The sequence below is a fragment of the Ascaphus truei genome, chromosome 8 (genome assembly GCF_040206685.1).
Source record: "Ascaphus truei isolate aAscTru1 chromosome 8, aAscTru1.hap1, whole genome shotgun sequence".
Taxonomy (NCBI): Eukaryota; Metazoa; Chordata; class Amphibia; order Anura; family Ascaphidae; genus Ascaphus; species Ascaphus truei.
In genome coordinates this window covers 20,198,144-20,224,505 of record NC_134490.1, presented here as the reverse complement: position 1 = coordinate 20,224,505, position 26,362 = coordinate 20,198,144, and the positions used below count along the sequence as shown (strand labels likewise).

General features: G+C 43.1%; 1 long non-coding RNA gene across 2 annotated transcripts in view; it reads left to right on the top strand.

Moving 5' to 3' along the window:
- LOC142500899 (uncharacterized) overlaps positions 1-26,362 on the top strand; it is a 118,374-nt gene that overhangs the window by 69,569 nt on the left and 22,443 nt on the right. The window contains exon 3 of one of the 2 annotated variants that reach the window (XR_012803349.1): positions 25,675-26,199. The exons of the other annotated variant lie outside the window; for it this stretch is intronic. This is a non-coding gene — a long non-coding RNA (uncharacterized LOC142500899). Of the gene's footprint in view, positions 1-25,674; positions 26,200-26,362 lie in introns of those variants that run through there. 2 annotated transcript variants of the gene reach the window in all.

Below are 26,362 nucleotides of genomic sequence, written 5' to 3'. Positions count from 1 at the left end.
AAATTCTGGCAGTTTCCTCTCGACAGTGTATATTGGCACTCTATGCTGGCAGTATGCTGACACTGTATGATGAGATTGTATGTTTTATTTGCTTACACTATATGCTGACACTAAGTGTTGACTATGAGTTTTGACAGTATGTTGGCACTGCATGCTAGCAACAGTTCTTGGCAGCGTAAACTGGCATTGGTCTCTCACTCATTATGGGGGCAATGTATACTGTCGCTATATGCTATCACTGGCAGTGATGTCTAAACAGGGTCTAATTCCAACATATACTCTATAGGCGCAGTTTGCTAACACAGTTTTCTCTTAGTAGACAAGGATTGCTGGCATTGTTTTCCATCACTAGACATGATATAGTAATAATGTGTTCTGTCGGTGTCAGTATGGGCTCCCGCTGCAGTAAAGTCCAGAACCTATGAATTTCAGTGTCTTTGTGGTAAAAGTTATTGTACAATTTAATAAATACAAATAAAAGCAAAGGTAATCCTGGGGAAAAATGGCAGTGCTACACAGAAGAATGGTGCATATTGTTCCCAGAGATACCTCAGAGGTCGGGATACCTTTTAATGGACCAACATATCAATTGCACACGGTTTCTTGTTTTCGTCAGATGTGAAACATTTGTTGTTTTATTTTAAGTAATGCAAAATGGCACTAAGCGCTTTAGAAAAAAAGTGAGGCCAGGACCATTCTCACAAAGGTTGGTAACTAAATGTTTTTTATTAGAGTTTTACTTCAGTGCAGAAATCACCCTAATATTTCTTCACCCTATTTTCAATTGACAAACTAGTTATTTTATTGAACGACTCCAATGTAGTCCTATCACTGTCTGTGCAATATATATATAAAAAATATACATATATATATACATGTTTAGTATACACTAGAGTATTTTATTCCAACAGTGTATATGCTATGTACCACCTGCCCTATAAACCCACCTAAACTAATAAAGTACCACAAAGTTTGCTGCCAGGGTGGTCTAATCGTGTGTATTGACAATCATTTAATAAACTATAATATTATTTTCTTATATATTGTTGACCGTGTACACAGCGCTGTACATAACATTTTGCAGACCCAATGAGTTCCTGTCCAGCAGGGCTTACAATCTAATAATGGTGCTTGAGGCACAGGGAGATAAAGTGACTGGCCCAAGGTAACAGGGAGAACTGACCCTGGGATTCAAACTGGATTCACCCCATTCAAAGGTAGACACATTACCACTGAGATACTCCTTCAACCCAATTATTTGCAGAAACTGTGCCCTGAATCTGTTTGCTAACAGTTAATACTTGTGATTGCTAAAACTGTGCACAGACACCTTAATGATCATAATATACATTGGCATTGTTTGCAGACGTTATACTGGGAATGCACATGTACTGGGAAAATGCACTGCCCAACTTTGCTGACTGTGCACATTGCTACTATTAGATGTTGGTGTTTGCTGACAGTGCTTAAATTCTAACAGAATTATAATATACACTATAGTCATTTGTAAATTATCTCTGGTTGGTCTTTGGAGTTTGTTTGGGGTGTGATTTGTCCTAAGGGCATAAACTCTGCCTTAACAAAACGTGCAGTCCTAAAATAGGAGAGATGACAACCTATTCTTCACCCTCATCCTGCTAGGAGTTATTAGTTGCATATTTTTTGATTGCCTGAAAACTGGAATCATTAAATCAGTTGGTACACACTAGGTGCCCAGTCCCACAGAAGTTGCTTTTCAATATGCTCTGAAGTCGCTTCTCCACTGAGCTCCATCCATTTGAAGAGGGAAAGTCTTAAGAAGATGTTGACTTGTTGCATTGACTGACTCGGGCTCACTGAGGGGCCATTTATGGAAATTCTCTAAAGCCAGCTCATCCCAGCTTAATGATAGAAATGATGATTAAACACAAACTAATTAAACCACAGGGTGTCACTGGGACAAAGAGACAGATCTCTGAATAAAAAGGCTTGGGCGAAGACCCTTTTCTTTTTCAGCTTCTCACTAGTTCACCAGGGACCTGAATGACGGGGCTGGCTGGTATTTTAGACGTAGTGTACATGATTAGAAAGGCTGTTAGGAATAAAAGTGCTTAGTTTTTGTTTTCTCTTAGTGCCTGTTGCATAAACTCCTCCCTGGTGGTTCCAGGGTCCCTGGCGGGAAGGAACAAGGGTCTTAATGAGTGGGGGATTAACAAACAAGAGAGAGAAGGAACTGAAAGAGCTGTCCCTATGCAGGTCCCTCAGTGTGAATCAGGGTAATTGGATTGGACCTTTTACCCCCTAATGAATGAATGATTGGATTGAATACTGCAGCAGTTTCTCCAGTCACTGAGTGTTTCTATGGAGGGAAACTTTGTGTATCGTTGACTGTAATAGCCATCGGCACAAAGTGAAGCAGGTATTAGAGGGATCAGCTATCTCATTAAAGGCTTAGATTATTTGTTCTACTCAACCCCTTTGTTGGCGAAACACTTTTCACTACCTCTCTGGAGACTGGGAAAGCTTAAACAGTTTGTCAAGTCATTTTCCCTTTAACTGCACGAGGGATGTCCGTGTGCTGCCTCCTGTTCTTTCTTCAACGCCAGTTTTTTTTCTTTTCTTTTTTCCCTTCCATCCCTCTGTGCTGCTTTTTTCTTCATTTGTCAAAGAGAAACCATTGGTTACACTGGCTATGAAAAGTAAACACTGGTCATAAGAGAAGAGCTGAAAGTTGAAACGTCGAGAACTGTCTTCATCACAATAATATTTGTGTGTCACAGCCGTTCAGCAATATTACATTGCTTTTTTTTCTGCCTTCTTCTTTTTTATTTTTTTATTTTATATATATATATAAAGTATGTAACAATGTATAATTCTACATTAGTCTTACCTAGCAATTGTTTGGTGCTCCTGTTACTATATACTGTAAATCTGTAACAATCCTGACTGTGCGCCTAACGTAATGGCCGCCTTTCCGTTTCCATCAATCCTTCAGTCGGGGGAAACTCAGCAGCTACAATGTATCCTGATATTACTAAGGTAACATTATCTATTGTTACAGTTAGCAGCTGAAACTGCTGGGAACATTGGCAACACATTATCACAAACAGGAAAGTGTTGCAAATATATTGCACTGCTTGGGAGGAGCGCTAAAACCTGCTATAGATATTAAAGGATGCTCAGTATATTAAAACTACAGTAATTACAAATGGCATTGAGTTAAATTAAAAAACCAGTCACTATTATCTAATACTATAGAACTGATTTATTTAAAAAACAAACAAAAAAAATATAAGATTTCAGCCAATGAGGGAGAACCGCTCATGTGACATCACGCCTCCGCCTCACCTCTGCCACACGCCCCCATCGCGCACGTCATACAAATCCAACAGGTCACGGATCGCTCAAACTACAGTTGCGCATGACACCATGCGCTACATCACGCGCGTGCCTACTGTATCCGAGGCCTAAGACTATTGTGATACATTGGTGTCTCCTTAAAGCAAGCAAAGAAGGGTGAGTATCTGTCTTGGTTCTGTATTCCATGTACACTACCGACACGTTTAATTCGAGCACGGCTAGCACCGCAAGCCGGGGGATGCCCCGGCGTGCTAGCCGCACTCCCTCAGCGTGCCGTGCACCACTGATGCGCGGTCACGCGTCATCGGGTGCCTGCGCCCCCTGCACGCGCGTCCAGGGCTCCCCGAGGGAGCCCTGGTGTCCCGCGATGTGGGGGACGGCGGCAGGGGGTTCCGGGGGACCCGGCGGACCCGGCAGCGGGAGGGAGAGCGCCCCGATCGGAGGGCGCTCTTCCGCTGCTTCGGCGCGCACCCGGCACCCTCCGGCGCGCGCCAGGTTACTGCTGCGGCCGAGAACGGGCAAATGCTCGAATAAACTCGGCCGCAGCAGTAGTTTCAAAGGAGGGAGAGGGTAGGACCTGCAGAGGTTTGAAAGCTTGTAACATATCAATTACTTGTTGGTCCAATAAAAGGTATCATACTCCTACTCCCTCTCCCTCCTTAAAGCAGCAATCATGGCAAAATTTGAAATATATTGTTTTAAATCATTGAAACCAGTAGTCTTCCAGAGCTGAACCTTGTTATTTTCAGCTACGAGGAACCCCAGCACCTCACATACTGTAATTACAGTTTTTCCTGTCAGTGCAGTTCGTGGAAAATCCAATATGGCTGCCTCTGTTGAGCAGTAGGAAGCTGCAACTGATGATGTTAACGCTCCCTTATTGGCCCCCGTGTCCCGCAAGATTTGACCGCCATATTGTTTCCCCAGGAGGGAACACTGGTGACACTGAGTATATCAGTAATCGGTGGGTCCCAGGATCATCTAAAAAAAAAAAAGGAGAGAGAATTGTTCCTTCTTAAATCTGCAGTTCAAGCAATATCCTACTTTTTTTTTTTTTAAATAAATCAGTTCTGTACTATGAGAAAATACTTGTAGCATTAAACAAAACAAAAAAAACCCGATTTTTAATGTATTCTAATGTAACAAGCATTTTTGTTTCTATAGCAACCATTTACAAAGTCACATCCCCTTCTTCTTCTGAAACAGGCACTGACTCTTGAGCCCCGCCTAGCAGCTCTCTAGCAGTGGACCAATTATATCTAGTGATTGCCTGGTCACATGATCATCCACACAGAAAGTTGCATCTTGGGTACTCTTCTGCTGCACTAACAGAGATTTAATGAACCCCCGAGCCGAATCTTCGCCGATCGATCACAGGAGAAGGGATCGATCAGCAACTTAGCTAATCACTTGTCAGTGCGCAGATTGTATTGATGCACATAAAGGATGGATTTTTTTTTTTCAACGCCAGCTTGAACTACGGCTTTGAGAGTGTGAAGGTAGCAACACTGGGCTTAGCACTTAAGTATCAGAAAGGATCCAATACAATAGTGTAAAACATTGGGTGCAGAACAAGGAGAGAGCAAGCTTTTGGTTTCCTAGAAGAAGCCAAACCCAGAAATGACAGAGGAATCTCCACATAATGCAGCCTCTCAGATACAGTGCATGCAAGGTGAGGGGTGACATCCCAACCAGGTAAGTAACACCTGGGGAGAAAGTGAGGACTTCCCCCTGACTTTCAGTGATACTTAAAACCTTGTGCTGCAAATACAAAATCTTCTGGCAGCCAAGGGGTTTATTAGCTCCATCTGATTTCCAAGTACGACTGCATTAGCATTAGTGCAAAGATTCCTTACATCAACCACGGCATATGCGGTCAGATTAACAGCTTCAGTTTTTCTAGCTCAGCATGTCTGTCTAAATTGCCTGGGGCTAAAAATCTGCTCGGTGCAGCGCAGGTATACTGGGAAATGAGAAAGGGCAGAGAGAAACAAAATGTGACAGTAAGCTCGCTGAAACTTCAGGGGAAATGAACAGGAGCGTGTTTCCAGCTTCATACCCTGCAATGGAGTGTAACAGAGAGGATCTAAGGGTTATTTACTAAGGCCAGCTGGCTGCAAAACGGGGGCAGAATTGCACCTGCTTTATCAAAGGAACATATCCCGGTGCTTTCAATAGGATTCCTCTTTTTTCATAAATATGGTGGTTTTTTGTTGTTTTTTTTGACTGTTTTTTTGACTGGTTTTGAAGCCAAGGGGGGACTGGGAAATATTTGAACGGAAGATATATGCCACTGGTTCGTCCCTGCACATAAAGTGCATACTTTATCATGTGGCATTGGGCATTCCCTGAATTAGACCAATGTGGATCCCTGGATTTGTTCTTCTTAAATCCAGGCTTTACTGAGAAGCTGTGTAATACGACAGGCATAGAGTTCCATGTTAAAATGGATGAGAAGTAAAGAGTGACTCACTGTGCTCATGTGCATGCCATTACCCAGAATCCCTGGCTACAGTGGAAGCACTGCTTGATAAGCGATGATGGAGAAAGACCTGTCTGAGAATGTACCGCAAGTGGTATTTTTATTTACGATTTCTTATGCATTCAAACCCTGAGTACGAATTAACAAATCTAATCCACATTATTGTAGTGTCACAAACTTTTGGGTATTCTCAAATAATTTATATATTTGCGTGGAAAATAAAACAGATGGACAAATCAATTTAAAAGCTTACTACACCATTATTTTTTTTAATTTATCGCAAGTCGTTTGCAATCTCATAGTTCGCCCAGTTGAACTCTCCCTCCCCCACTTCCCCCCCCCCCCCACAAAAAAAAAGCCAAATCGGAGGTTGAACCTTTTCCTGGTTTTGGATTAAATTTCGCTTAGATCCGAACGTTTGCTTCTCAGTTCGACTTGAACTTCTGAACGAACTTCGACGTTTGGATTTCATACTCTCAGACTGGCCAATCCTTACTTTTTGTAACCTTTGAATTGTTGTTTATCAGTAAGTAATCTGTATCAGCACTTTATTTTCTGCTTTAAACTGCGTCAAAGGGACCGTGAATATATAAAGGTGGCATCTATGACGTATGTGGACACAAAATGTAATGTATGCATTCAAGGCACCAAACAGCTGTACTGGGGCCCAGGACTAAAGTCTCCACCTGGGCCTCAGGTTGTTGAGCGGGGGGCAGGTGTCTGCTCCCCCTGTCGACAGCCCTGCGAGTCCCACTCCCCTCTAAATCTCCCCCTCTCGAACACCATCCCTCTCTCTTCCATGTCGCCCTGTCACTCAGTCTCCTACTTTCCTCCATCTTCTCACTATGCTCCAATTCTTGCTTTTTGTCACTTCCCCCTGTCTCTGACTCACCCCCCCCTTCACTCTCTCACCTCTCTCACTCTTTCTCCCCACTCCCCCCCTCCCTGCACCCCCCAGGCTCTAGCTGCAGTATGCGTGGTCTGTTCTTGTGCTCCCCCGTCGGTGGGCCGTTATGCATTGAAAAGGTTTTAGGCATAGATGCATTTAGCTCCATTAGACTACTTTAACGTGACATTAACCTAAGTTACCATCATGTTAATAGTAACGCGTGTCCACTAAGGACAATAATGTAACATTAAGAATGATTTTTTCTCGTAAAGAGCATAGCATTAACGAGAACAGATGTTGGTGATAAAGAGATGCAAATGAGGCTTTATTATATGATCCCCTACTTATGTAACCCCCTATTTGACAGGCACCACACACACTCAAGCGTCGTTGGAGGGGACCCTCGACGGCTATAAAGCACAGTGTTACCGGAGAACTCTTTTCAAAGCAGAGGCCTGCAACAGTTAGTACACTACACAACGTGCTCCCACAGTGTGCTGGCACTATCAGAAGCCAACATACCCAGGAGTGTGTGGCTAATACACCACTGACACTGATTCACACTCACACAGCATTGTTGGGGATTGTGTTGTATTTGTGTACTGTGTGTAGTGATGCTCGGCAGAGGATCACAAGGTACCAGAGTTGGAAAGGAATAAGTAAACTAGCTGTATCACCCATACTGCGTCTGTATTCTTCTTGCCATCTGACCGTAGGCCACGTGTGGCCAAGTAAGTTGGTAATATGGACTCAGGCACCATGTGGCAGGACGGCCTGTAGGCGAGGTCAGACAATAGTCCACACATGCAGTTTCAGGGTAAACCAAATGTTGAATGGTTTAATTTCTCCACAGCACAAAAAAATATTTGGGCACACTGTCCCTTTAAGGCAAAACAAAACTCATAAAAATAACGCCTACTCGCCATAGGGAGATCTTGCTAAACATTCCAGTCCCTATCTATCGGGCTGGTGGCTTTGTCCAGTTCCCAACCCCTAAACATATACCACAATAGTTATGGAACAATATTAAAGTCCTTACTGTACCTTTGTTTGGGAATCTCTGTTCCTAGAGAGAGTTTAGGAAATCCTTCTGGATAGGAGCTTGCACAGGACAGCTCTGTAATCTGAGTCAGCCACCTACTACAAGCAGTAGCCTCCTTATCAAGCTGGTTGTCAGCTGTCTCAGATTCCTGATTGCCCGCATATTCTTACTGGGTTAACCTTCTGGGAGCTGGATGAAGGACTCAGATGTATGTTTCCCAGGCATAATTATCACTACCTTACTTCACCTTGTCACATACCTCCCCTGTTTGTGTGTGGCTAGGGCCCCACACGGCTGAAGCCCGACCCTCCACTCCTTGTTGCGACAAAAAATCGGCATTTCCATGCTCCTTCCCAGGCCTATGCTGGATATCAAAATTGAAAGGCTGGAGGACCATATAACACCGGGTGAACCTCGAGTTTGTGTCCTTCATGGTATTTAACCATTTGAAGGGTGTGTGATCAGTGACCAGGGTAAAGTGCATCTCTGGCGACATAATGCCTCAAGGCCTCAATTGCCCATTTTACGGTGAGGCACTCCTCAATGACGGAATACCTCACTTCCCTTGGGAATAGCTTCCGGCTCATGAACAATATGGGGTGTTCAACACCTTCAAATTGTTGGGACAGAACTGCTCCCAGTCCTACCTCAGAGGCATCCGTCAGAGAAAAAATGATTGTGACGGCGCTTACTTATTGCATAGTGTCCAAAATATTGATAGAAAACATATAAAACTATAATAAAGTGACTTGAAATATATTTCCGTGCACTGTGATCAATTAGTGAATATATATAGTGACTTTTAGGTCTACAATAAATCCTTTACACCACACAGTGTATAGTGCTAATTGAATAGCTGCTCAGAACCCTTTGAAAGACTGTTCTCTAGTCTGTTGGATCCCAATGTTCTTCAAAAGTTCAGGGGAGCGACAGTGTTCACATCAACGTCATGAAAGAAACAATAGAAACGACATAGTGTGGGACAATTTCAACCAGATTGAATGCTGTTTAAGTGAAAAGTATTTCCAATCACACTTTTCTCCTTTTCAATAAAGCAGTACAGAGATACTTCTATCTCTGACTAGCTTGCTCTAGTCAGAGAGAGAAGTATCTCTGTACTGCTTTATTGAAAAGGAGAAAAGTCTCAGAGGCATCCGTCTGAATTATGAAGGGCTCCTTAAAATTTGGGCTCTGAAGAGCGGGGCCCTCTGACAGGCACTTCTTTAACATATCAAAGGCGCTTTGGCACTCCCAAGACCATCTAACTTGGGTCAGGGCACTCTTTTTTGTTAAATCTGTTAGAGGTGCTGTAATTTCTGAAAATGTTGGTATAAACCGCCTGTAGTACCCTGCTAACCCCAAAAGAGTGTGGACCTGCGTCTTTGTCTGTGTGGTTGAGACTTCCTTTATTGCGGCCACCTTGCTGGCGAGTGGCCTTACTATCCCTCCCCCCATGGCATAGCCCAAATATTTGGTAGTGGCTTTTCCCAGGGCACATTTTTTTGGATTGGCAGTGAGCCCTGCTTCTCTTAAGTACCTTAGAACTGTCCTTAACCTTTTAATATGGGACTGCCAGTGCCTACTATAGATGATGATGTCATCCAAGTAGGCTACGGCATATCCCTTATGGGGTCATAACACCTTGTCCATTAACCTTTGGAACGTGGCTGGAGTCCCATGTAACCCAAACGGCATAGTGACGAATTGGTATAAACCGAGAGGGGTGGCGAAGGCAGTTTTGCATTTGAATTCCTTCGCTAAAGGTATCTGCCAATATAATTTTGTGAGGTCTAGGGTGGAGATATACTCTGCTTTACCAAGGGAGTCAAGCAATTCATCTACCATTGCATTGGGTATGCATCGAATCTGGATACGGCATTTACCTTTCGGAGGTCCACGCAAAACTTCACCCCATCAGGTTTAGGGACCAACACTATATGGCTACACCATTCGCTGTGGAACTCCTCGATCACGTCCAATTCCAACATATCTATTATCTCCCTCTCTACAAGGTCTTTACGGCATTCTGGCAATCTGTAGGGTCGGGACCGTACTTTTACACCAGGTTCCGTCTCAATCCTATGGGACACTAAATCAGTCTGTCCTGGCAGCTCGGAAAATACATCTGGAAACTGTTAACATCATTTCAGTAGGTCTGACCTTTGTTCCGTTGTTAACTGACCTCCCATAGGGACCCGATGTAAGTACTTCCCTTTGGATGCTGTGGACCAAAATCCGTCTCTCTTTCCAGAGGGTGGATGAATAGCGATCTCATCGTTTTCCAAGGTTTCAGGAGGTTTACGTGGTAGATTTGTTTACCCTTCCTGGACCCGGTTGAGAGATTTCATAATTCACCTCCCCAGTGCGGCAGAGAACTTGGAAAGGACCCTGCCACTTCGCTAGGTGTTTACTCATTGAAGTCGGTAATAGCAGCATCACTTGGTCCCCAGGTTGGAAGATCCTTATGCGGGCATTTTAGTTATACTGCCTCTTTTGATGTTCTTGAGCAGATTAAAAATTTTCCTTAGCAAACCGAACTATCATGTGTAGGCTGTTTCTAAGGTCTATTACATACTGAAGGGTATTCTTGGATGGGGAGGGCTCCTCCTCACAGGATTCCTTCAGTAGGTCCAGAATACCCCGTGGCTGGCGTCCTTACAGGAGCTCAAACGGGGAGAAACCTGTGGAGGCTTGGAGAACTTCTTATACCGCAAACAATAGGAAAGGGTGAAGTTCATGCCAAGCTCGCTTTTCAGTGTCCACAAACTTCCTAAGCATGGTTTTTAAAGTTCAGTTAAACCTCGCTACCAATCCATCAGTCTAAGGATGGTAGACTGAGGTCCGGGTGGATTTAACCTCTAATAACTTCAGGACATCCTGCATTAACCCGAGAGAACAGCTCTAACAGCCTGGGAGCCACCTGTTTAGCAGTGGCTGATCTCAGAAGGAAGGCCTCAGGCTGTCTGGTGGCATAATCTATGATAACTAGTATAAAATTATGTCACTTCGCAGAGGGTTCTAAATGTCCTACCAGACCTACACCAATCCTCTCAAATGGGACCGAGACCAAGGGCAGAGGAATCAAGGGAGCCGGCTTCGGTCCCTTTTGGCTAATGAACTGGCATTCTGGACATGTCTCACATCATTTCATGATATCACCATGTATGCCTGGCCAGTAGAACCAGCCCAACATGTAGTCCGTGGTCTTATCTCTGCCCAGATGACCACCCCATGGGAGAGTATGAGCTAGGGTAAACACTGTTTTTTTTTTTTTTTTTAATCTTGTATTTTATTATTCTTTTTTACAAGTTTTATTTGGGAGGGGGTAAGGGGTACAAAAGAAAAAGTAGGTGGGGGGAGGGTTACATTTCCATCTTAACTTTGTTCACAGTATATCCGTTTATACTTTGTTACACATACATTTACATTTTGGCTTGGTTCATAATGCTGTCACAATTTTACTGGCTAGAAATAGAATAAATAGAGAATTTTTAAGCATTAGCTTCCCAATAGATCATCCATGGTACTCATATCTTTAGGTATCCTTCGTATCTGTCCTGGATTAAACTGGTACGTTTTTCATTATCATAATATCATTTAGTTTGTTTTTGACTTCTGCTATTGTCGGCGGATCGTTCTGCTTCCAGTTTGTAGCTATAACTGCCTTTGCTGAGGACAGAATATGCATCATTAGTTTGTCTACATTCCTCTCTATATCCTCTATTGGTTTTAGAATTAGTACTGTCTCTACATTCCACGGGCAGTCTAGTCCCGTAATTCTCTTTTTTAAACTTTTAATTTTCCTCAAAAATATTACTATTTTCGGGCATGTCCACCAAATATGTTTAAATGAGCCTATTTGGCCGCAATTGCGCCAACATAGGGGGGAGGAAGCTGGAAAAAACAAGTGGAGTCTGGCTGGGTATAATACCATCTATGTACTGTAATATCTTGAGATTGATTTCTCGGATTGCCGAACTCCTAGATGATCTAGCTGATCTCTCGTATATTTCCAACCACTCGTCTCTCTCTAGTGCCCGCTCAATATTGGTTTCCCAGTCCAGGTTGTGTTTACTCGGTAGCTCTGCTTTTTGTGTAATCAGGGTCTGATATAGTTGTGTTATAGTTCCTTTATGATATACCCTAGCTGAGTATAATTTCTCAAAAATAGTTTGTGTCAAAACATATCCTGTGTGGGTTGTATTGAAGTGATATAGTGACTTATCTGAAAATATTGGTATAGATGCATGTCAGGTAGACAAAACCCCACCTTTATTTCCTGGAATGTTTTTATTCTGTCTAGTTTTATCACATCCCAGAGTCTCCCCAATCTTTTTTCTCTCTATATTTTATATACGTTCGATTGTAGTGCTGTAGTGAATTCTGGGTTGGACAGACTTGGGGTCAGGTGTGAGGAAATAGATGAGACAGGTTTAGCGCTGCATAGTTTATCCCATAGTTTTAGAGAATGTGAGATCACTGGTTGTGTTTTGATAGTCTTTGGCCTCGACTCCCTCCTAAACCATAGTAATGTCACCATGTCTTTCGTCTGGGCTTCTGCTCTTTCTATATCTACCCATGGTCTTGTTCCCTCCTCCATTGACCAATATATCAGGGGGCTTAACCTGGCCGCTTCATAATATTTTGTTAGATCTAGTTGAGACATACTTTTTTCTCTATTCTTGGCTTTCTGCCATGCCATATAAATGTTGTTATTTCCTTTTCTAGCTCTTTAATATCTTTTTGAGGGACTGAAATGGGTAGTACCGGTAAACCCTGTTTTAATAAAAACTTTAGGGACTAATATTTGTAGAATGACCTCCCATGTTTGTGTAACCTTATTCACATGATATAGGATGTAATTCAGTAGTTAAAAATGTGGAAACACCCTTCCACCTTGTTCATTCACTATATTATCATTGACCTGTACCACCCTCTCATATTGTCTAGCCAGAGCTGGGTCTTCTCTTTGCCTCTGATGGAAGTCAGGAAGAGCCAGGTATGGCAAAATTCCCATATCTGTCTTTTCCCCATCCTGGTCATTTCGCGCCATGACTTGCAGTCTGTTGGGCTGACTAAGGTTACCTAGAGTCCCAGCCTTTCTTAACCAGTCCTCTTTTTCCGCACGTCTCTGTTTACGCGTCTTTAGGATGCGGTGTCTATGGGGAAAGATTTCAGGGGAAAAGGGGAACAAGTCCCCGGGCTTCTCTGATACGGAAGAAGTAGGCTTCGCATGAGTAGGGGCCAACAATGTTCTGAAGTAGGGCCAGTCTCGGCCAAGTAGAACAGGAGCAGGTAGCCAGGGAGCAACTCCTACTAGTAGTCTAGCCTCTCAATCATTGATGCGGAGCAGAATGTTCGCTGTTGGGTATTTCTTTGTATCCCCATGGATACATTCGATATTCCATGGAGAGTCATAGGATAGTCGGTTGTTTGGAATTAGGTATTCTAGGATCAGGGTTTTCCAGATTCCGAGTCCCCCAGGGCTTTTACTGGTTTCCCCTCCACCGATGCTGGGACCAATCACGGATTGTGGTCCCCTCTGAGAGTCCCTAGAGAGAGTTTAGGAAATCCTTCTGGATAGGAGCTTGCACAGGACAGCTATGTAGTCTGAGTCAGCCATCTTCTCAAGCAGTAGCCTCCTTATCAAGCTAGTTGTCAGCTGTCTCAGCTTACTTCCTGATTGCCCAAGTATTCTTACTTGGTTAACTTTCTGAGTGCTGGATGAAGGAATCAGATGTATGTTTCCCAGGCATAATTATCAGTACCTTACTTCACCCTGTCAAACCCCACCTCAGCAATAGTCATAAGACTGAGTGCTAAAAGTAGTGGGGTTACACTTACTAAAGTCTGTTAATGTTAATGTGAGGACTTAATGCTATGTTACTTCAGCCAAAAATAAACTTGGTGTTACTCCCAGTCGGAGCCTGAAATAGGGCACTTACAGGGTCTGAAATGGGTATAGTTAGGCGCTATGTAATAACAGCGTTATTTCCCGGTTTATTTCTCTCTCCTCTCTACACTCCAGCAAAAGCCCTATCTCAGTGTCTGAATCAGAGTAACACCAGGACCTACATAATGTCATGTTATTGGAAGGTCATACAATATTATTCTACAATCCTACAATAATGTGACATCCTATTCTAATAAGTCGTAGAACACAGAAGGTATTTTTGCATATAATTCGCTTTGTGGATACAGCGTGAATTAGGTAATGTCACGTTATGTTCACCGATTTATCTGAGCTTAGTGCATCTAGGCCCGAGTCTTTTAATTACTGTGCACTTTGTTTTGGTTCCTTGACAAATTACTGACCAACTATTCAGTCGACAAAACAATGAAAAATAAGTTTTAAAAAAATTCCCAGCTCTCCATATATGAAAAATATAAAAAAATGTATTATACAGTACCATGGACTGGGACACATAAAAAAATGTCACCATTGATGCTGTATTATTCCTTCTACCTCTCCCCATTCTCTTTCTCTCTTTTCCCATCCCCCATTATCTCTCTCAATTTCTCCAATTCTCTCTCCCCCTCCCCCATTCTCTCCCTTAACTCCCCCCCCATTCTCTCTCTCCCCCCATTCCCTCTCTCCCCCATTCCCTCTCCCCCCATTCCATCTCCCCTCATTCCCTCTCTCCCCCATTCCCTCTCTCCCCCATTCCCTCTCTCCCCCCCATTCCCTCTCTCCCCCATTCCCTCTCTCCCCCCCATTCCCTCTCCCCCCATTCCCTCACTCCCCCCCATTTCCTCTCTCCCTCCATTTCCTCTCCCCCTCCATTTCCTCTCCCTCCATTCCCTCTCCCCCATTCCCTCTCCCCCATTCCCTCTCCCCCCAATTCCCTCTCTATCCCCCATTCCCTCTCTCCCCCACATTTCCTCTCTCCCCCACATTCCCTCACCCCCCATTCCCTCTCACCCCCACATTTCCTCTCACCCCCCATTCCCTCTCTCCCTTCCCACCCCCATTCTCGCTTTCCCTTCCCACCCCCCATTCTCTCTCCTTTCCCTCACCCATTCTTTCTCCCTCCCCCCATTCTCTCTCCCTCCCCTCTTCTCTCTTCTCTTACTCTCCTCCTCCATTCTCTCCCCCTATTCCCTCTTTCTGACCTGCATAGACACACTGCCACAGCCACTGACACACACACACACACACACACACACACTCACACACACACACACACACACACACACACACACACACACACACACACACACACACACACACACACAGTCCCATATGAACCAGCTCTATGAGGAGCAGCCATGCAGGCGCCCCCTGTGGCTGTAACTGCAGCTGCGTGTTTCTCTCCATATTTCTTGCACAGCAGCTCCGTTCTTGCCGATTCTGGCCCCGCCCCTGACAATCCTGGCTCCGCCTCTTTCTCTGCAGCCAAAACCGTAACATTTTAAATATTTTCAAATAATTGTCGGGACACCGGGACATGTGCAGTAAATTTGGGACTGTCCCGGCTAAACCGGGACGTCTGGTCACCCTAATCATGTTACTCACTATACAATCACTATATACTCATATGAGGTCCTTCACAAGACCATGAGAAGGCCTGAGTGAGGTCTGTGGAGCTAGTCCAGGGTTCGAGTGGGGTGTGTACTATCAGGCAGAGATATGGTCTCATCCAACATTACATATTATATAGTTAAATACTTATGTATGTATGTCTTTATTTATATAGTGCCATTAGTGTACATAGTGCTTCACAGTAGTAATACATGTGACAGTCATATAAATAATAAATAACAGATCATGGGAATAAGTGCTTCAGACATAAATGTAACATTTTGGAAGAGGAGTCCCTGCTCTGAGGAGCTTACAATCTAATTGGTAGGGAGAAGGTAGAGACAGTAGGAGGGCGTTCTGGTAAGTGCGTCTGCAAGGGGCCAACTTTATCTGTTTATCTTCTCATAAGCAAAGGTCATTTAATTCAATTCTTTGGCCAAAGTATTTTAAGCCTATAACAACGTCACGGTGTGACCCATCTGTAGGTCCTAACACTAAACTCTCATAACCTCTCTAATGGAGGGAGAACTGTCTTAGTAGACTGGTCACTCGCAGGTGCAGAGCAAGAACTGCCATTAAAAGGTGGGAAGGGCGAGCTTGAAACTAGGGAGGAGGGGTCACTAACCTCCATATTGTTTACCAATAGAAATTTACAGGGGCTGTGTGTGAGAGGTATGGTCTCATATGGTTATATAGTGATTGTATAGCGAGTACCATGATGTATTTTAATTTTATAATGTTTAATAAATGTTGATACAGTATATATTTTTTATATATTGGAGTGCCTTGACTTCTTGAATATTTTTTTAACATTATTTGGGGTATTTTTGTGGTGAATAACATGCCCCTTGTTCGTCCTCTTTATTTTATTGCTTTGGTGTTCAGTCCTTACATTATTTTGCTTAAATTGAAAATAAGGTATGTGACCTAATTTGATGCTCTTTATTCCACAAGGTTTCAAAGAACAGCATAGTAAATATGCACCATCATTCTCAGGTCTTTGGGAGTTACATGTCTCATAGGCTTCAATAGAAGCTCATTCTTTGAGGTCAGAATCTTTCTATTAAAATGCCATTCTGGTGCAGAAATCTCATTAATTTGGGACTTTGAAAGCTTTACATTTAACCTATGAGCTCCTATCAGAATTCAGCGGAACATTTTGATAAATCATTTTCTATTTGACCAATGTTGTACTTGTTCCCTAATGGTAATGTGCCTTCAAATAACGGTTGACTTAATTAGTTACATTTAATTAGGATTTGAGAATAGGCAGTGTACTTTTTGGCCCTGAGACCCTTTCACCTTAAAGCGTTTGCAAGAGAAGGGATGAGAGAAGCTGTCTGACTGCGTTTCTGTTGTAAAGATCTGCTTATTTCGCTGTACGGTTGGTGTGCGTTTTTTCTTTTGACAGCGCATGATGGATATCATTGCTGATGCTTGTGTGGGGTTTAAGAAACGATGGGGGGAGGGCTTGCCATGTGCAGTCATGCATCTCTCTCCTATATCTCATGATATACCATAAATATACAAGCACCTCATTTCAGACACAAACACATCGAAAGGATGAAAGACGATAAGGACCCTTTTGCTCCAATAGTCTGGCTATGTTATTTATTTACTATAAAACCCTAATCCTTTCTTGATATCCATATTGTATTACTTGTTTCCTTAACGATCAAGTGTTCCTCTTAGACTAACCCAAGCATTTCTTAATTATTTTTTTGTACGTGGTGTTTTGTTACATTTGTCATCTAATTGTTGTCCTGACATTTTTGTTTCTCTAGGGGAACATTTTTAGATGGTACCATAACAATTTATATATGGGCCGTATTTACTAAACCGTCTTCTGCCATTAGACACCTCAGGGGTGATGTATGAAAGCAAATTTGGAGCAAAAGTGACTCAAATGGCATTATTTTCACCTTGCGTCTTAGTCATTTGCTCTACATTTTGCACATGAAAAACCCCTGTTATTCTAGGCCCTAGACTGGTACCTGTTGCTGAGGTGGGGGCCCGAGTCCTTTATGACTAGATGATATGCCACACGTGGCTTGAGGTCAGACAACGGGAAACTAAAATGTGGGTTACTAACAAAGGATCACCACAGTCATATTACAGCACATCAACATAACATTACACATAAACGCTGCGCGGGTGTGTGCCAATGTCAGTGAGGATATGGCCACCCAATCCTGGATATCTAGGCTGCCCTATGTGATGGCGCCGACACACCACTGGAGCTTTTTAATGCAACAAAGTGTAGCAGGCCTGTACTTTGCAAAATATTTTGGTACCACTTTAACTGCAGCCGTTGAAGGTCCTCCTCCGGCGGTGCTCACTGCTCTGTGTGGCTTCCCGGTGATGATCTGCTGGGCCTCTCTGCATGCTGCACTGCTCTCCCTCCAGTCAATGTCCGCTCTCTCTTAGTTGGACAGAGACTGTCCCTAGGTCACACTCGATCAAGCCTGAACTCATTCAGGCTCATGCAGATCTAGCTCCTTGTGCCCTACCAACCCCTCCTAAAGGCTCCTCTCTCCTCAGTCTCACCTCTTCCACAGCCTTAGTTATTGGCTGATCCTATGTCCATCATTAGTCACATATCTATGATAGGAAACTGACAGGGGGCAGTGTGTATGTGTTGCTTGCATCACACACGGGTTACACGCCATTTGCGTCACCTTGTGATTTGGGGCGTGACAATATGAGGTGTCAGGGAAGAGTGACATGACACACAGATTGTAATGAGATGTGGCAAACTGCGTTTCTGTGGGTCACTTTTATATCTTATATTTGTGTCAAAAAATCTGTCACGGTCTGAGGAAGTGTAATTTTTCTGGCAAATAAAATTGATGTCAAATGTAAGGAACTCTTTCATACATTGCACTCAAGCGGCAGCAGAAAATGGAGCAATGCGTCAAAACAAACTACTATGTGGACTTTCTTTACATCGCTACATCTCCCCCCTGCAACACTGGAAGAAACCTTAGGCTAGGTCCCCGGTGCAGCCGGCGGCGCGTGCGGCCATGCGCGCCTCTCACCAGCCCCTTACCTGCTCCCTGGCTGTCCCCAATCCCTCCTCGCTCCCAGGCTCACTGCGCACTGTGACGCGTTAGCCGGCAGGGGCTACAACCAGTTTGTGATCCTTAGCGGCGACGCATCATGTGGTGTGGCAGGGAGCCAATCAGAGATGCCGGGGAGCGGGAGCGAGTGGGGGGAGAGCAAGAGGTGGGGGGAGAAGTGTGTGTGTAGTGAGGGCATGGTTTTTTTTTTTTTCATTTTAGTTTGGCCGGCGTTGTGGCCCCGCCCCCTCATCATGGCCGCACCCACACAGCCCATTTTGGCCACGCCCCTGTGCCTCAGAACGCCGCCTGCAGACCGCAGATCGTGGTATAGCGCTCTGCACGTTCAAGGCGCGTGCAGTGGGGCCTCAGCCTTATAGCTCCTAGACTTGAATGTGTTGTAAGTTTCTTTCAGCACCAGCAGGTGTCTAATGCAGAAGACTATGGCGTTATGGAGAAGATGAATTAAGTGATGTGGGGTATGGTACCATGATCTCGCTTAAACCGCCACTCAAATCAACGGCTGTTAACGCCAGTTCGGAGTGCAATACCGGGCATTAGCGGGACTCGCAGTCTATACTGGGTTTTATACATGTCGTCGTATCAAGCATATTCTTTTACAAAATAATGGCACCACTGAACCCAACTATAATTAAAACGACCTCCCATCTTCTCAGCATCAAATATAATAGATTTGCTTGTTTTATGTTTGCTACAAGATCTTAGACAGGCAAGTATCATTTTAGAAAGGGCATTATTTATCTATTTTGAAAATGATCTCCCCTTTCTGTTTTTAAAAGCTGACTGTATAAATCTTTCTAAACGAGCTTTGTTCAATTATTTAACAGGTTTAGAATTTCTCAAAATGTTACCATTACTTTTTCTAAGCACTTGAACCACGTCTTTAATATGTACATACTTTTATATTATACACACTGGGTTGTGTGTGATTTTCTCCCTGCAGCCGTTGAGTAACTGGACTGAACTCATTGAGAAAAATAATAAATGATCTCCCTGGGAAATTGATTGCTCAAAGTAAGTCCCCCACTCGACTGTGAATTTTGAAATGATTATTGGATTTGAAGGCAGACGGGGATTAGAACAGGTCAGGTGAACGATTAATAACTTATTGATAGCAGATTAAAAGAGTGATATCAAATCTTTAACCGGGTGAAGATGTAGTTTATCAATTTGTCACAAAAATGTAACAATCAGATGCAGGAAGGATCAGAGCTGCGTGGGAATTGATCCTTCCTGGCTGTACGTGTAGTTTATTGAAAAGGTTTCAGTAACATCAGTAACAGTGAAAATGTAGAAAACAAGAGTTGGACCACATGGTGTGTAATCTCAACTCTTTTATATGAAGTTGTATGCAAGTTTGTATTTACTCTTAAAGGATTACAGTAATCCCTTTTAGTATGAAAGTGAACAATAGGGGGCAGTGGCATGTTCAATAAAAAAATATTTTTTCTTACATAGCGCTGATTGTATATGCAGAGCTATACAGTAGGGCCCTGCTTTTTGGCGTTCCGCAAATACGGCCTGCAGCAGAACAGGAGAGAGACACTTGCTGTGATGGGTCACATTGCTGGGTGTCCTGTCTCTCTTTACCTGCACGGCTCTGCTGTAACTCGCCATCATGAGTTCACCATGACACAATCAGTGGCCCCAGGATGTCACGCTGAGCACTAAGAACCCTTCACTGGCGGCATCACCACAAGTATCTTCCGCCAGGAAACATTCAGGTCTAGTTATGCATGAGTATGGGAGTCAAAAGGCTACAGTATGTTTCGCTTGTCGGCGATTTCTTATTTTCGGCAGGGGTCTGGAACCTAACCTGCCGTACGAGGGGTGCCCTATTGTACTTGGATTTTGCAAGCCTACTGAGTCCTTGTTCCAAAGAACTTACCATCTTATTCTGGTGCATGACAAGGTGACTTGCCCAAGGTCACATGGAGCTGACAATTGGATTCACTAGCTTCAAAGGCAGTCACCCTACAACTCAGCTACTTCTTTAGCTATTTCCTAAATGTAGTGGATTGACACCTTTGAATAAATCAGACAACTATATGTATTTGAGTGCTCATTTGCATGTCATTACCCAGAATCCCTAGCTGTAGCAGAAGAACTGTATGCTAAGAGATAATGGGGAAGGACAGGGTTGCAGACCTGTTTGAGACGTGACTGCTGACAAGAGATTTTTATTTGCTGAACACTGTACGGTAGAGGGTTTTTGTCACTTTTTTTTTACCCACCCTAACTTATATAATGTGTGGCTGGATACTTTTGTAATGGCCAAGATGTTTAAAAGCTTTGTTTTTTTTTTTAAATTAACGATCCAATGTTTTTTTCATGATAAGTCTGTTTCTCGATTCTCAGATCTGCAGTTAAATTGTTGCTCTTGTTTTGTTCCTTATTTGGAAAGTATTTATAAAGCCATCAAAAGTCAAACAGATGAACGTCAGTCGCTGCTCTGGGTCAATTCAAGAGACACGGTGAAAAGAGAAAATACATTTATTTTACACAGATTACAAATAAGTAAATGTTTTATTTTAAGGGGGATAACATCTTTCTAAAGAATATAAATACACTAGTTAGTTGTTTAAAAGATGTTTTTGATACACAAAATGAGACTGCCTATAACTGAGCTCTAATAACTATTTTTTGCTCCTTTCATGCAGATGGGACCAGCAACACAATGTGGTCTCAGTCAGAACCTGAGCCACTGATTGAGCCACCTGTGCTGAAGCAGGGATATCCTGAAAACCTGACCTGTTGGTGGGCCTTGAAGAGTTACCCACCTCTTGATTTGACACTAGTCAGGGCTTTTTCTCGCTGAGCCACTCCTTCACCCCATAAATCTATCACTTTGTTCCTATGTGGGACGGCCAGGCCTTCAACTCAATAACCTGCATTGCGAATCCTTTTCACTGTGACTTAAAAGGGCAATCCTTCCAAGGACCAAAGTGACCCAATTCTAGTGACATGTCTAAGGGGTTTCACCTTAGTAATTGATCCATTTTGTACCCAAATCTGACACCTACAGTATAAGTATTTTTTATTTACTTTGTGATTTTAGACTTGGGAGGGTTTTGATTTCCCCTGGCTACTCCCTTTTGTGTGATGTCACTGTGTGATGTCACTTTGTGATGTCAGTGTTCCGCATGTGCTTGTACAGCCAGAGTTCCCCCTCAACTTATCTTTATTGGTTCCCTGCTAAGGACAGGGTGTGATAAGAAAACACTGGACTGACAAATACTTCCTTACTCAGAGGCATTGCACCTGTGAATCAACACATATGAAGCATAAGATGGGCTTGTTATTTAAAATTTGAATGGAATAAGGCCAGAGGTAAATAAATGCCCTGATTAGCGCTTTCTCTATGCAATCACAAGTGTGCATTCCTCTTCCTTCGTCTACCATAAGGCCTGAGATTGGTGTCACATGTAAATATTACACTGAAGGCTGGAGAGTATTCTCGAAAAGTGTTGAGGACCAAATATCGATAGCCTGTACCTATCTCTCTAAATATCAGAAATAATCCTGGAGTAAAAAGAGTTTTCAGACAGCCTTGAATGTTGTATTGGGGAAGTTACATTCATGTATTGGGCATTTGGGCAGCCAAAGAGTATTTAAGAGCAAAAGCTGTTTCAAGTGATTAAGTTCTTCTCAGTTATTTACAGTACATGCAGATGCAATGTCCATTTCTTTTGGAAGACGGGTATGGAGCCTGGAGAGCAGACAGCTGGACTGCGGCCTCATCACGGCATAAGTAGTCCAGCCAATAGGTCTTTATTAATGCTGAGGACTAAATGAGCTAAAGAAGATTTGCTGTGAGCATCTGCACTCTCATCCTTGCATAGAGATCCCTGCCACCTGCCCGTAGAATGACTGTTCTTTCATCTCATCCTTTGCTCACTCACTGTGTGTGCACACAACATGCGTTCAAGCTGGGTGCCTCTATCAGCTTCCTAAATACCTATGCATTTGTCTTCCATTTATATTTCAGAATCCAATGTGATCAGCCACAGCTGGTCCAAGAACAGATATTGCAGACATCATCTGTGCCCCAGGCATCTGGCAGCTGGAGCTTTATCCAACTAAACACAAATCACAATGTCTTCTAAGCCCTCATTTTTATTTCAATTTAGACCTGAAACAAGTTAACTTCACCAGGCTGTTTGATCTCTTAGAAAATAAAGGGACGTTCGATGGTGAAGCTGAATGCAGCTACAGTAGTTCTTATTACAGCATAACCCTGTGTGGTGAAGTTAATTGTACGACCTATGAAATGTAGAAGAAAGCAATACACCGTTAATGATGCACCCACCACTTTAGCGGAAGTCAATGCATTGTTACCTGTGTTTTATCACAACTTCTAACCATATGGAATAGAGGCCACGGTGAATATATATATATATGCTGTGTCCCAAATATATAAGGTATTTCTATTAATAAATGGGTAGTATTTATCAAGGCAATTTGGGAGCTAAATTGGTGCCAAGATAGTAATTTTAATCCTGCTTTCTTAGCGTCAATGATTTAAAGTACTTTGCCCCAAATTCGCTCCAAGAATGTAAGATTAGAGTTTGGAACTCATATTAGATGTGTGACCTTTGGGTTAGACCCATACCATTTCAAATGTTGTTATTTATCATTCATTTCTTTTTTTATTTTTAAACATTTTTTTATTGAAGTTTTCAAGGAAGGGGGGTAATGGGGTGTCCACCAAGTACATACATTTTGCTTTTAGTCATCCTGACTTTGGTATCTTTACAAGGTCAATACATTTTAATTACAATTGCAGAGTTATAGATTCATGAAAGCGCAGAAAAATCCTTCCTCGAGAACCTGTTATAACGACCGATTCCCTTTTACCTCTCCAACTCCCATTCCTTCTTGGGAGCCTTAAATTTATGTTCGTAGGCGCCATTATCTCTTCTATCCCAGGATTCCCAGGTTTTATGAAATCTCTCAGCTGCATCCATAATAAAGCAGTCAATTGTCCCATTAATTTAACCTCATTCACTCTCTTCTGGATCACTTCTCTTCTTGAAGGGGGGGTGGGTCAGGTTTTTTTCCAAGCTCATGAGATAGAGCTCTATTTCTATGCAATATTAGTCTGTACATGGTGGCGGACCAGATTTTTAATGGGTTTAGTAAAAATCACTGTAACCCCCAATGTATCTTCAATTAGCCTCTGTATCATGGCCCAGTATTTCTGAATTGCTAGGCAGAACCACCAGATATGAGCCATATCTCCTACCTGACCACAACCTCTCCAGCACTCAACAGAGGCTTCTAGATAGATCTGCCTCAACCACTTGGGCGTAAAGTGCCATCTGTACAAACTGTTATAGATGTTTTCTCTCGTAGTTGTGCATACGGAGGTCCTTGCCGCATTATCCCATATATCCTCCCAATCTTCATATGAGAGTTCAACCTGAAGGTCTCTAGCCCATTTCCCCATATACTTATGTTCAGGTGTCTCCCCGGGGGAAACGAATTCTTGGTACAGAGTAGTTATTAAACCCTTCTGATAAGTTCTCCTCCTGTCCAGCCCCTCAACCATAGTTGCATTTGGAAATTGTGCCTACGATGTCGAGAAAGGTCCCAGCGAGGACCGAAACGTTGATGTTATCACAATAAAGTGAACCTTTTTTGTATGAAGGGACATACCTGCAGTTTTCCATTCTTGAATTTACACAACTATGTTGCGTTTATTGATGACTCCGCTATGTCTGTGTTTTCCAATCAGGAGTGCCCTCACCCGTATGTATGTATGTATGTATGGTGTCCTATTGCATCTGAAAAATAAATTAGTTGCTGCTCATACTGTACATTGCACAAGAGAAGATGTTAGTTTTCGTCATAGAGCAATTCTACTCTATAGGTAAGACAAATCATTGTTGAAGACAAAAAAAATCCCCAACCTTTCTATTTTCATTTTAGAGTTGGCAACAACCGTACACACCTTTTCATTATGATCTGTGGAGAAGTTGACAAAAGTTAGGAGGGTCAAATGTAGTAAAAGAACAGATGACTGGAAAACACATAGGAGTATACAGAAAGAGACATACTGGAGATTGGAGAAATCATTATTAATTTTGCACTCTGATGTTCTAAGGATTATAGCTACACAAGTGGACATCCACAAAAGGCCTTTGTTTGAAGAGTCCTAAATTCATTCTGTAGTGGGGAGCTGTGCTGTAACAGGACCAGGGTCTCGTGTTCCTTTTATCATTCATGTCTAACTCTAGAAAGAGTAAGGGGACTTTACAGCTGTTCCTCCAAACTAGAGATCAAAGGTAATCATGTGCACTTGCCTGGTGAGCCTTCAGCCTGGTAGCAAGATGCTACTCTCTGGAGTGATGGTCCCCTTCAGACTGGATGGGAAGGGACTATGCATGGCCTGTAGGGGGGAGCGGTTAAATAACCTTCATGCTTACATTCATAAGACTTGAATTCACAGATCAACCAAACCACAAAGCCTCTCGTTGCTGTCATATGACTCACAAAAAATTGCTCTTTCATGAAACTTTGGGGCTAATTAACACATTCAACAGTGTCATTGAAGTGGAAAAGCCAGGAAACTTTCTGTCCAGCCACGAGGGATTCAGGGGGTGGATGACCTAGAAGCAATTTTTTTTGTGTATTCATGTTTCCTTTAATAAGACATATTTGATATATACAGTATATACACATATACCAAATATGGCACCAGCACCCCTTTAGTCAGCACCTCCATCCTCCACTGATCAGCTGTTTCAGCACCTAATCGTGACGTGCCCTTTCTGAGGGCAAACAAAGTTTAGCCACCAAAGAAAACAACCATGACAAAATTGAATAGAGGGCGACAGAAGTTCCAGTTGCCTGCGTGCTGGGAGAGCAAGGACCGCCCGCCTGTCCATTCTTTAATCGGCCCTTGATCCTTATGCCCGTCTCCACCAGCAGATTGCTTAGAAGCAATTTGTTCAAAGATGTTTCCTTCCCCCCACATTTCAAAAGAAGAGCATGTGCCAAGCTGGGAGCAGGGGCTTGACTGGGGAGGAGGTGAAAGGGGGGAGGAGGTGTGGATTAAGTAGGCCCTATATAACTCAAGTGCTTTGGAAAATATTGGGTGCCAGTGTGGGGGCATGATGCTTATGCAGTTCCCCCCACCCTTTTATTTGGCATGTCTGTTCGCTCTCATGGTTCTGCTTCATCGACAGTCCCATTGTGAGATATTGAATGGGAAGCTTTGCCGCTGTCTGTCCTTCTTTTAATTAAAGCTTCCGCTCCCTGCAAGGCCATTATGTCACACGTTTTCCTCCTTTCTTCTTGTTTTTTTTATTTCTACAGCACCGTGCCTCTTTTCCTTTCCTCTTGATTCTGTTCAGAATGGAGCATTGGCAAGAAGAAAGGAGAGTGATCACATCGAGCGGTCCATCATCGCTGAAAAGATAAACTGTACAGCAGGAAAAGCTGATGGAGTCTAACAGTGTGTGTATGCAAAGAATGGATTTAAGAGAGATTGTCGAGTTCAGGGGAGCAACAATCTGAGCTCCCCCACCCAAACTCCTGCACACCTCGGCCTGAACAGAAGTGGCAAAATCTTGTTTTCCATCTTGGCTTGACAGGGAACGCCTTGAAAACAAGAAATCTCGCGGCAAGGCCTCCTTTTAAAGTTGTGCTTTCCTACCCACTGCACCATCTTGCATCAGTATCGTCAAGGAAGGGAGATAGCGAGGAGATACGAGGCACACAGAGGCAGAGAGAGACTCAGAGGAAGAGAGAGACACAGAGGACAAGAAAGAGAGAGAGACACACAGAGGACAAGAGAGAGAGACAAAGGCAGCTAGAGAGAGAATAGTATATACAAAATAAAAGGAAACAATTTAATTAAATACATATATTATATATTTACACAAATTGACTGTGCGTGATATATTTAACGTACATCCTTATCTGTACCAACATGTGACCTGTCTGTCCTCTGCTACTATGCCTGTCAATCAGTTCCAGTTGGGTTTACGTTAAAATCCTTAGG